The sequence below is a fragment of the Erinaceus europaeus genome, chromosome X (genome assembly GCF_950295315.1).
Source record: "Erinaceus europaeus chromosome X, mEriEur2.1, whole genome shotgun sequence".
In the NCBI taxonomy this organism is placed as follows: Eukaryota; Metazoa; Chordata; class Mammalia; order Eulipotyphla; family Erinaceidae; genus Erinaceus; species Erinaceus europaeus.
Window position 1 is genome coordinate 95,670,075 of NC_080185.1, and position 12,655 is coordinate 95,682,729.

Consider the following 12,655-nt stretch of genomic DNA (forward strand, 5'->3'; position numbering starts at 1 on the left):
GTTGTTTTCTTCAAACCTTCCTTTATAGGGAACTGAATTCTTTCTTGCTTCAAGGTTTTGTTGTCCCAGCTAGATTAAGTATTTTGCTCACCTTCCTTTTTGTAGCTCTCTCCCCCACTCTCTCCCCCAAATGAAATTTGTTCACTGACTTTTTTCTTAGTTGCCCCAGTCCATTCACAATAAGAAATGATAGCTTTGTTGCACTGAAACCAATTTTTTTGTATCTCAGTTCCTATTATTCTTTTTTTTTCCAATTCCAATAACCCTTTATTGAGGAAATGTTGATTTATAGGATTTCTGTTGTCATATGGGGTACATTTTTCTAAGACTCAGTGCATATTACGTCATTGTAGTGTACTTTTTTTTTTTACTGGGTTGCACATTTTTCAATTTCTTTCAGTACCCTTTTTTTTGTCTTTGAATATTTGAGTCATTTACAGGTAGGAGTGATGGCAATCGCCTTTGAACACTCTCATGCACATTTACTCATCCTCTCACTTTTGGTATAGTTTAATAATATCCATAAGAATACTAAGTAAAGGCCTCTGGGGGCATGGGGGCTCATGGGAATTTTAGGTCCTGGTACAAGATGGTGAAGAAGGACCTAGGTTAGGGGTGAGAGTGTTTTACAGAAAACTTAGAAATCTTACACATGTATAAACAGCTGGGGACCATTTACTGTAGACCATTAACCCCCCCCCCCAGACACACACACCATAAAAAAATACTGTGTTGAGTCTATATTTTGGATTTTTCATTTTAACCCTGACTTTTGAGGTGTGTGTGTGTCTGTTTAAGTCTAGGATGGAAGTATTACCATCTAACCACGTGCAGATTTTCATGCTTTTTTTCCAAAACACTCTCAATACTCACTTGACTGCAGAGGTTTCTAGCCCAGCTCTAGGGGCACAGGCTATCATGACACCATTGTTATTTCATAGAAACTAAATTGTGCTTTTAGGAAACATCATAGATTTTTTACCTTTCTGCTGTAGCATAGGTTATGTACTTTTCCTGAACGTGTGGCTCAGCATTGCTTAGTAGCTTGTAAAGAGCTTCCTACTATCTGATCTGGTAACCTTTGGGCACAGTGTGACCATTTTCTCCTCAGTTATAGGAGGAATGGTAGTTGTTTAACAAGCCATTTGCATGGATTAGTGATTGTAAGGCTCAGCCTAAGTGTTTTTTAGATACTCATTACTTTTGGCAGCTACATAGATAAGTTCCAGTAATTTCTAAATGTGTGCTTTCTCAGTACTAAATGCAGGCTCTATTACATAAATAATATGGTAAAGTGAACATTCTTTTCTGCCACGTGCATAGAATTGTTTGCAGCGCTAACATCTGTGCATTTGTTCATTTTGTCCATTCATGTACAGCCTGTGTGGCCTTGGGCAACTGGCTTAACCTTTCTGAGTCTCGGTTTCTTCAGCTATAAAGTGAAGATGATAACACATGCTTTGCAGGATTGTTGTGAGGATCGAAATGAAGTGACATATGTAACGTGTCTGGAGGTTGTTATCATTTTTAAATTGCCATTACATTGTTGTTCACCAGAAAACTCGAGTTCCTTGGCTTTCGGAAGCTCTCTGTCAATGGGTAGAGATGACAGTTAAAAATCGAACTATACCACAGATCCGTTAAGGCAGGGGTTGCATCTAATTTGCTCACTTAGTGACCTCACCTGAATGTGGTAACTGACACAGCTGAGTGCTCAGTTAGGAGATGTGAAAGAAGCCACTATGTTTAGTGAGCAATCCAGTGACTGTGACCACCTAGTAGGAGGAAGTTTGATGAACTCTTTACAGAGCAGGTGAAGCTTGAATAATTTGTTCCTCTTGGGTAACCATTTAATCTTTTTAGGCCTGTTTCTTCACTAGAAAAGGGGACTAGAGAAATACAGGTGGAGAAACTTAAAAAATTTAAAATGGGGGGAGATAGCATAATGGTTATGCAAACAGACTCTCATGCTCGAGGCTCTGAGGTCCTAGGTTCAATTCCCCCACACCACAATAAGCCAGAGCTGAGCAGTGCTCTGGTAATAAAAAAATAAAGTTAAAAAATATTTCAGGAGGGCTCGGGTCCTGGAACATGATGGCAGAGGAGGACCTAGTGGTCCATTTTACAGAAGAGGAAACATGTAACTTGTCCAGCACAGTAAGAAGGGATTCACACCTGGGTGTAAGTGACCCATCTTAAGCTCCTGCTCTTCAATACTATTGTACTGCTTGTCATTTAGTGTTGGAAGGGACTGAGTGTCCTAAGGAGCATTGCTAAATATTAGATGTCAATATTTTGATTTTTGGATGTTATGTAACAGATTAATGAATGCCTTTGGGGGGCAACTCTATTAAGACACAATTCACCCACTTGAAGTATAACATTAAATACATATTTTTTAAAAGGATGACAGATGACCTGTTGGGGTTGTATTCTTATGTGGAAAACTGGGAAATGTTATGCATGTACAAACTATTGTATTTACTGTTGAATGTAAAACATTAATTCCCCAATAAAGAAATTAAAAGAAATACATTTTTTAGTATTTTCAGAGTTTTGCATACTTTGCCACACTCATTTTATAATATTTTTATCATTCTCCCAAAGAAACTCTGTATGCTTCAACGGTCATCCCTATTCCTCTCAGCCCTAGACAACCACTAATCTACTTTCTGTCTCCACAGATGTGCCCATCCTGAATACTTTATGTAAATGTAACCTACCATTTTGTGGTCTTCTATGACTGGTCTGATTTTTTCTGAGAATGTTTTCAAGGCTCACTATTATGTCAGTTCATAATACTGTTCTTTTGTGTAGATGTACCATGTTTTATTGATTCATTCGTTCTTTGATGGGTCATTTGGATATTTTTCACCTCTTAGCAATCTTGCCACTGATGCTTACATAAAAGCTTTTGTGTGTGAATGTGTTTTTATTTCTTTTTTGCTTCCCAGGAGTGGAATTGCCTGGTGTCAAATAATAACTTTGTACTTAATGTAGTAACTTTGTGTCTACCATGGTAATTTTGTGTTGAACTTTTTGAGGAACTTTGAGGCTGTTTTTGAAAGTGACTGTACTCTTTTTTTTTTTAAATATTTCCAACAGCAGTGTATAGGAGTTAGAATTATTTTAAGTCAGGTGAGTACCATTAGAGTTTGTCTACAGAGTCTGTTCAACACACTGTGATGTAAGTTGAAGCAGATTATTATTTTGTGTGGTACTGGGACCTTGCACATGTATTATTCCATCACTGTGAGGCCAATTGTTTTCATTCTTTTCACTTTAGAGGCAGGGCGGCTGTGGGGGGGATGAGGGAGAGAGACATAAAGAGAAAGGGTACCGCAGCAGCCATCCAGAGAAACATCTTCCCCTGATGTTGTGATGCTCCTGTGTGGTGCTGAGATTTGAACCTGGGACTTTGTGCTTGGTAAGGAATGCTCTGTAGGGTAAGCTGAATCTCAGTCCAAAGCTGACCTTTTATTTGTACTGTTTTTAATAGTTTTAAGTATTACCTGCCAGATGTTGACAAGTGTCTTTCAACTAGCAGGTAGTAAAGTTTGTAGGATTTGTGGGTCAGGCAGCCATCTATGACAACTACTCAGTTCAGCTTCATTATAGTATGGAGACATCTAAATATCAAAAGTGAATGAGTGTCACTATGTTCCAATAAAACTTTATTTATGGACCAGCCAAGTAGCTTGCCCGGATAGGGTGCTGCCTTGCCATATGTACAGCCCAGGTTAAAGTCCAGACCACACCGCATTGAATAAAGCTTCAGTGTTGTGGCCTCTTCCACTCCTCACCCTTCTTCTCTGCCTCTGTTTCTATCCAAAGCAAACAAAAATACTTAGTGTACTAGATTTGGACCTTGGGCTGTAGTTTGCTGATCTTGTTGTAGATTAAAACAAAACAGCAAAACTGGAGCTTATTGTCCAGTTTCCATTCTTGTTTATTCTCAAGGTTGGGCTATTCTTTCAATACCTCTCTGGGCTAAGTCTGGAGTCGTCCCTTAGGTTGTTTCAGCAGACTGTCCAGATACTGAGATGACTCTATTGAAGTAAATTGTTTTCATTGTTAAATGGGGAAATGCCAGTGATGATGATGATTGTTATTTTGTCATCACCAGAGTTCCACTGCTCCAAAGTTCACACACACACACACACACGCACACACACACACACACACAGAGAGAGAGAGAGAGAGAGAGAGAGAGATGGAGGAGTGGGGAGAGAAGGGAGACAGAAGAGGAAAGGAGAGGATAGAAGAACACCACAACACCAAAGCTTCCCTCAGTGTGATGGCTGAGATCTGGCTCGTGTGCACTCTGAAGCTGACACCCTATCTAGCTGAACTATCTTCCTGGTCTTAGTATTTTTAAAATGCTTTTGTAATCATTGTTTTAACTCTAGGTTAAAAGGAAGAGTCACGTGGGAGTCGGGTGGTAGTGCAGCGGGTTAAGTGCACAAGATCCTGGCCCAAGCCCCCGGCTCCCCACCTGCAGGGGAGTCGCTTCACAAGCGGTGAAGCAGGTCTGCAGGTGTCTATCTTTCTCTCCCCCTCACTGTCTTCCCCTCCTCTCTCCATTTCTCTCTGTCTTATCCAACAACAACAACAACAATAATAACTACAACAATAAAACAACAAGGGCAACAAAAGGAAATAAATAAATATTAAAAAAAGGAAGAGTCACAATTCTTCTAAGAGTGTCTGGAGACCATATAAATGTGGAGTTTCTGAAAAAATACATTTCCTTTAGCTTATTTCCTATATAGTGGATGAAAATGGAGTTGAAAATAAACTATAGAGATGATCAAGTGTGGAGTGTTACCAGTTTTAATAAAGCTAATGGGGGAAATTAGAGTTCTGGTGTATCATCTATATGCTTTATGACTTCACCAGATCCTTTGATAGAATCATTGTTTGGGATTAGGGTATGTGTGTGTATAATGTAAATAAACCTCAAATTCTATTGTGTGTCTGAAAGCATTTTACTAAATATGTCTTATGGTTGTAGACATACACTATTTAGAGTGGTTTGTGGCTTTAAAAATGGAGGCAGCATTGAATTGCTTCAGTTATGCATTATGATTTCACATCTTTATACTCTACAAGGAGTGTGCTTACCACCAAATGACTACTTTCCCTGTTGCCATACATTGGCCAACCCCCTTTGGCTATTTTCCCTTCCCCTCCCTTCCTTTCTAGTTAATACCAGCCTGTTATGACTATCAGTGCATTTGTTGTTTTGTTTGCTTTGTATTCCATTTATGAGTGAAACCATACAATGATGCATATACTCCAAGTTCGTTGTGACATTATTCACAATAACCTAAGCTGAGCATCAATTGACAGATGACTAGATAAAGAATATGGTAAGTGTATACATGTATAATAGGATACCTTTTAGCCTTAAAAATAAAGTCTTGCCATTTGCTACAACATGGATGAACCTTGAGGGTGTTATGCTAAGTCAAATAATTCAGACAAGGTGCTTTGTGGCATTAAAAAAAAAAAACAAAAAACTTTTCATTCCTGTTCTGTAATACTGAGGAAATAGGTAGTATTCTTGGAGTTTATAGGTTTTCACAATTTGTTAGAAAAACTGCCCTAGGCTACAAGTTTTTGTTGGCTTTCATGAAGTGTGTGTGTGTGTGTGTGTGTGTGTTTAATTTCTATCATTGTGCACTAGGATCCCAAGGCTCTCTCTACCCCTTCCCATCCCCTTTTTTTCCCCAGAGTCTTTGGCTTTGGTGCAGTACACCCTCTCCCAACCAGTCCAAGTTTCATTTTGTGTTTTTAGACTGCAGTTTTGCAGAGTTGTGAAAATCTCCAAAGACTGTTTAAAAGAGGGAATCTGCATCACAACTTTTACCTTTGTATTTGAACATTTGCCAGATGAATTCATTGTACATAATGTGAAATTTCAGAACAGAGATAAAGAAAATCTCAGAATATGTATTTTGGAAACATCTATATATTTGATCTGTAAATATTGTAGTGTTCATTTATGCAACTTCACCAAATTTTATTATAACTGTAGTGTCCACATTTTAACATCAAATAAAATTAAGTGGAAAGATCCTAAAGTGGTAGCCTCTGGCACATTTGGGCACTGCACCTAAATTATATTTTACAGAACAGCATTTCATCTGCTAGGTCACATTACATTGTCAGGTGGAAGAATGATCATGTTGGAATCCAGTTAGAACACTTCTATGAAAATATCCCTTAGGTTGGCTTCAGAGGACAGTAAAAGACATGTCTTCCTATGCCAACCTTTGTACAGTAGTATTTATATTGTATTAATAGGGCTAGAGGTTTTTTTTTTTAATTGAAGAATTTCATCAACACAGTTCAAAACCAGGATGGTCACTCGGCCCTTAGTTATATAGCATCTTTAGTGGTCATATAAAAATATTCATTTTTACTGAGTTTTTGTCCTAGCAGTGATAGCTTGTATTAAATTTGAGATTCTCTTTCTAATTAGTATTTTTTTCCCTCTGGTTGCTTGCAAAATAATTAGATACGTGTCAAAAAACAAACAAAGCAAGTTTACTGATGATGTTCTTTAATAATGTTTGATATAAATTAAAAAATTGTTACTGGAATATTCATATGACAGGTTCGAGTAAGAATGCACTCTCTTCACATTATCATCTACATACATAATGCATTTACAGCTTGCTAGTAAGGATGGAAAAAAAAAAGACTGCTGACCATATAAATTATAGGCTATACTTCTTTCCTACTGCCTCACTGTTTCTAATATTTTCCTTTTTTTTTTCCCAAACCATTTTGTTGGGGGGGATAATGGTTTACAGGACAGTTGTTAATACCAGAAGGAGAAGGACAAATAGTGTTTTCCTCTTAAAGTGAATGGGATTTTATATAAGTATCTATTCAAATGAAAACACTTTCATTATCATTGCAGAAAGACTCTAGGAGCCTGGAGAAGGGGAGTAGTTTAGGCTTTGTACTCAATTTCTTGGATTGTCTTCATTAGTATTATTTCTCCCATTGCTGAGTGCTTCAGTTGTTCAATTAAAAGGAATCATAACACTTCTATAATCTATGGCCCACTTACCTAAAGGTCAAGTGTGCTTTAAATTGCCATTATGATTAAAGTTTAGGTTTCTAGGGTGATTTAAGTAGTATGCCCACAAATGTAAATGTAGACTTGAAAACTCAATTAGTATATTTTCCTTATGAAAAAGTATTCATAGACATAGCCCTAAAAAGAAAAGTATATCTGTGTTGAATTTAATGAATGCATTTTAAAGCTTACCAAGAAAACTGATACTTTAAGGACAAAAGGCTACTATTTGTAAAGGATTACTGTGTTTTTTTTCACCTTTAGTTTCTTAATCTTATAAATAAGGATAGTATCTTAATGCACATAAAATGAGACAGCTTTTCAAAAATTGTGTACTATTTTACATATATTATTTTGAAATAAAGTACATCTGGTTACAAATGGGCTTTGTTGAATTTATTTTTGCAAGAATTGTTTACCTTTGCTTTCATTTTTTAAAAAGATTTCTTGCGGGGGCAAGTGATGGCACATTTGGTTGAGCACACTGTTATAATGCACAAGGACCCAGGTTTGAGCCCCTGGCCCCCTCCTTCAGAGGGAAAGCTTCATGAGTGGTGAAGCAGGGCTGCAGATGTATCTTTGTCTCTCTCACCCTCTATCTCCTCCTTCCCTCTCAATTTCTGGCTGTCTCTATCCAATAAATAAATAAATAAAGATAATAAAAAGATTTTATTGAAAAAGTTAGAAAACGGTTTCTTAGGAGAGGAGAGTGAGAGAGATACAGGAAAAACAAACAAACATGAAAACCAGACCGTCTCTGGCATAGGCAGTGCCAGGGACTAAGCTCAGGACCTTATGTCTATAAAAATTCTCTTGTCTTCTTCTTCTTCTCTTTCTTCTCCTTCTTCCTCTTCCTCTTCTCCTTCTCCTTCTCCTTCTCCTTCTCCTTCTCCTTCTCCTCCTTCTCCTTCTTCTTTCTCCTCCTCCTCCTCTTCTTCCTCTTCTTTTGCCTTGTCGGGGCTCAGTGCCTGCACTATGAACTCACTGCTCCTGGTGGTCATTTTTCCCCCACTGTTGTTGTTCTTGCTGTTGTTGCTGATGCTGTTGTTGTTGGATAGGACAGAGTGAAATTGAGGAGGGGAAGACAAAGATGGGGAGAGAAAGATAGACACCTGCAGACCTGCTTCACCTCTTACAAAGTGACCCCTCAGTAGATGGGGAGCCAGGGGCTTGAACTGGGGTCCTTCCACCAGTCCTTGCGCTTCGCACTATGTGTGCTTAACCCGGTGCACTACTGCCCAGCCCTTGTGTTCTTGTTTTATTTCTAGAACTTAATAACATCTTAACTCTATACAGTTAGAAATTGTTAGGTGAAAATGTTAATTATTGGCTTGAGAATGAACTAGTAAGGGGCAGTATTTCCACTGAAGTCAAAGGGAAGAACAAAACCCCAACTAGGAGTTAGTTGCTCCCTTGATTCTCTGTTAACTGTATTTGAAGTTTGAAATTTATCACAAGTGACAAATATTGGTGGTTAATCAGATGTGAATTTTGGCAGCTACCTTAAAAATGTTGGACTTCCTGTTTAGTGATAGCAGCCTAGAGCAGCAATTCTCAGTGTGGACATTATCCTGACCATCACCAACATTACATGGGAACTTGCCAGAAATGCAAATCCTTGATCCCCACGTCACCTCTACAGGTGAGAAGCTTGGTGGTAGTGATGAGGGGCGTGGTAAGACTCAGTAATCTCAGTTTGTTTTTTTTTTTAAATATGGAACGCTTCACGAATTTGCGTGTCATCCTTGCGCAGGGGCCATGCTAATCTTCTCTGTATTGTTCCAATTTTAGTATATGTGCTGCCGAAGCGAGCACAGTAATCTCAGTTTTTAACAGTCCCTCCAGGGATATTTTAAGGCACTCTAGGGTTAAAAAAATTATTGATTTATAACTTTAGATCAGGTCTTAGTAAACTATGTCTATTTTAAGAACTAAAGTTATTTTTTAAATTCTTTTTTTTTAATATTTATTTTATTTATTTATTCCCTCTTGTTGCCCTTTGTTGTTTTATTGTTGTAGTTATTATTGTTGTTGTCATTGTTGGATAGGACAGAGAGAAATGGAGAGAGGAGGGGAAGACAAAGAGGAGGAGAGAAAGATAGACACCTGCAGACCTGCTTCACTGCCTGTGAAGCGACTCCCCTGCAGGTGGGGAGCCGGGGTTCGAACCGGGATCCTTATGCCGGTCCTTGTGCTTTGCGCCACCTGCGCTTAACCCGCTGCGCTACAGCCCGACTCCCCTATTTTTTAAATTCTAACCACACTAATTCATTTAAATACTATCTTACTGCTTTCAAACAGCAAGGGCCGAGTAAAGTAGTTGCGGCAGACCATATTGTTCGCAAAGCACGACAACATGCTTTCTGGCCCCTTACACAAAAAGTCTACTGTTGCAAAGAAAAAAAAACTTGCTAATTTCTGCCCAAATGACAGCCCCACTCCCCAATAGTACTGGATTGTAGATAATTGAAATCCATAGGTAAACATCAGTTTTTGCCTTGGCACATGGCCCTTTCTGCAACCCCCTCCTTTCCCTGATAATCAAAATTATAACAGAGTGACTAGAGACATGTGAACTAAGATAATAGAGGGACTGTTTCCATCTATCTGTGGTGACAGGATCAGTGACATTTCCTTACAGATTCTGCCCTGAACTGTCTTTCGTTTCTCTGTACTCAGGTTTAACCTAACTTAATCATTTAATATAATTAGGCTTCATTTCTCCCGATTTTTACTGCCTTTTTAACTTCCTCAAAAGAAAGTCTACCTTGTAACTGCTAAGCTCAGAAATTCATGGGAGCTGTTTGGCATACTGTAAGCAATTGAAATAGTGCCATCCCATCTGGAGAAATTTCATCCTTGGCCTGGAGTTCTATAGTCAGTTGTACTTTACAAGGATGTTTGTGAGCACATAGATACTGAATATTGTGGGCAATCTTAGAACATTTACCAGATGAGTTTTCATTAGCCTTCCAATAAGCAAGGATGGCTGTTTCTATCCTTAGTTGGAATGTCATAACACATTCTTTTTTATTTTATTTATTTTACATTTTTTTGTACTTGCCTCAGCCTTTAAGGTGATCATTCTACAGCATCATGTAAAATGCAAGAACTGAGTTGCATAAAACACCTTCTTATTGTCTTCATAGTATTAAGATCAGGCAAAAGTGTTATTTTTGCAACTGTGATTCCTGCTTGTGTTTTTCCCCTGTATGATCTATGTTTTTTTTTTTTTTGGTAAATATTTTATTTATTGGATAGAAACAGAAAGAGATTGAGAAGGAAGGTAGAGAGGGAGAGGGAGAGGGAGGGAGGGAGGGAGGGAGGGACTTGCTTCACTATTCATGAAGTTTTCTCCCTGAAGGTGGGAACCTAGGGCTTGAACTTAGGTTCTTATGCAAGGTAACATGTGTGCTCAACTGGTTGTGCCACCACCTGGCCCCATGACGGAGTCAAATGGTATTGAGTCATTTACTATATTGTTGGTGAGTTTGGCCCACAATTTCCTTCAGTAAATTTGGGTTGGATACTTAGGTGGGAGATGCTGAGGAAAACACAGGAAACAGTGAGTGAGCGTGAAACTAGAAATGGTTGAATTAGACCTTTTATTTAGGTTTTCCCAATCAATATAATTCATACCTTTTGCCCTGCTTACTCAGCCCGGAGGCAAGGGATGATGAGAGAGAGGTTCAGGCAAAGGCCAAGCCTCAAGAATGCAGCTACTTAGCTTTATTGCCTAAAAGCAACCCATTTACTGGAGGGCTCAAGTTTCCTGTTTTGTACAATATAGTGTGGAAATTCAGTGCTTTTAGAATCAAATTGTTATTTATAGTGATGAATAAAATGTGAACTCTTTAAAAGAGAGCAGCGTTCTCCAGCCTCATTGTCCCAGTCAGCACAATAGCCACCCACACGAATCATCTGAACAACCTCATCATTTCTGTTTTATCTACCTGAAATAGGGGTCAGGGGTGGGTGGTGATGAAAGCTAGGGAAAGCACACAGTGCTTTAGGCAAGAGAAATAAATGCTCTGGTGACTCTTGCTGTGCTGTCTTCCCTTCCTATGCACAAGAGTCTGGAGCAGCCTCACCAAACAGGAGGAAAGCTTTAATTATTTCCTTTGTTCTTGGAGTTCTGGGTGCTACTTCCCAAGAAGCAATTGTGTATAGACAAGTTCTGCCAAAAGTGCAAGTGTTTGAACCATTTTAAAGACTGAAATGTTCAGACTTCAAATTTCTTAGCAGGCAGAGAGTGTCATTTCAGAATGCTTATGCTACAGAAATAGGGTTAATTGTGAAATAATAGACACTACAGAAGTCCTCTGTGTGACGTGAATTTACTGGAGCTGGTGTACTTTTAAAACCATGTGTTTTTCAACATATATCTTAAAGCTTCATCAGGCTAGGATTCACAACTGTATTTCTGGCACATGGTTGATTCTCAGCATAAGTAGTTGTTGGACCATTTGAAAGAATGGCAGGAAGTAGCTGAAAACACATTAGAAAAGAGTATCTGGGGAGTCGGGCTGTAGTGCAGCGGGTTAAGCGCAGGTGGCACAAAGCACAAGGACCGGCATAAGGATCCCGGTTCGAACCCCGGCTCCCCACCTGCAGGGGAGTCGCTTCACAGGCGGTGAAGCAGGTCTGCAGGTGTCTGTCTTTCTCTCCCCCTCTCTGTCTTCCCCTCCTCTCTCCGTTTCTCTCTGTCCTATCCAACAACAACGACAACAACAATAATAACTACAACAATAAAACAACAAGGGCAACAAAAGGGAATAAATAAATAAAATAAAATATTTTTTAAAAAAAATTAAAGAAAAGAGAAACTGACGCATGTACACCAAGTCAGGATTTTAATTAATGTTAACATGCTGTTGCTTCAAGCCCACCAAATTTTTAATAAGGTTAGTAGATATGGAATTGTACAGTATATGCTAGATGTGAAATCCTGAAGAATGTTTGACTGCCCAAGTTGATATCTATACAATCATTCAGTGCTATAATTAAACTAGAAGAGGTTTCTAAGGTTGCAATAGAACCAGTAATTTTACAGTGAGTAAAATGAGTAATACTTGCTTACCCGATCTCTCTGAAACTGCTTCATTTGTAACATGGAGGCAGCAGAATCTACGTGATGAATATTGTAAGTACTAAATGAGAAAGTGGGGGCGGGGGTAGATAGCATAATGGTTCTACAAAGAGACTCTCATGCCTGAGGCTCCAAAGTCCCAGGTTCAACACCGCCCCCTCCGCCACCACCATAAGCCAGAGCTGAGCAATGCTTGGTATTGGAAGAAAGAAAGGGAGACTGAGGGTCTGAAACACAATTCCTGGCACTCTGCAAATGTTCAGTTAACCTTGAGTTGCCTTCACCATCAAGAGTGTTTGTTTGTTCGTTTGTTTTGTTTTCAGATGCAAAGGCAGCGAGTGGAGGGAGAAGATACCAAAACTTTTCCCCAGTGAGGGGGGGGGTGGAGTCAGGCTAGAACTTGGTGCACCACCAGAATGAGCTGTCTTGCTGGCCTACATCAGTAATGAGTTTTGAGAGCTTCCTGAGCACCA

At 39.0% G+C, this 12,655-nt stretch overlaps 1 protein-coding gene and 1 non-coding gene across 13 annotated transcripts in view; one reads left to right on the forward strand and one right to left on the reverse strand.

Annotated features, from left to right (window-relative positions):
• Window positions 1–12,655, forward strand: part of CASK (calcium/calmodulin dependent serine protein kinase) — a 392,391-nt gene that overhangs the window by 9,249 nt on the left and 370,487 nt on the right. The window lies entirely within an intron of this gene.
• LOC132535989 (U6 spliceosomal RNA) lies at window positions 8,802–8,908 on the reverse strand. The gene has a single exon (XR_009547690.1). It is a non-coding gene; the product is annotated as a U6 spliceosomal RNA (small nuclear RNA).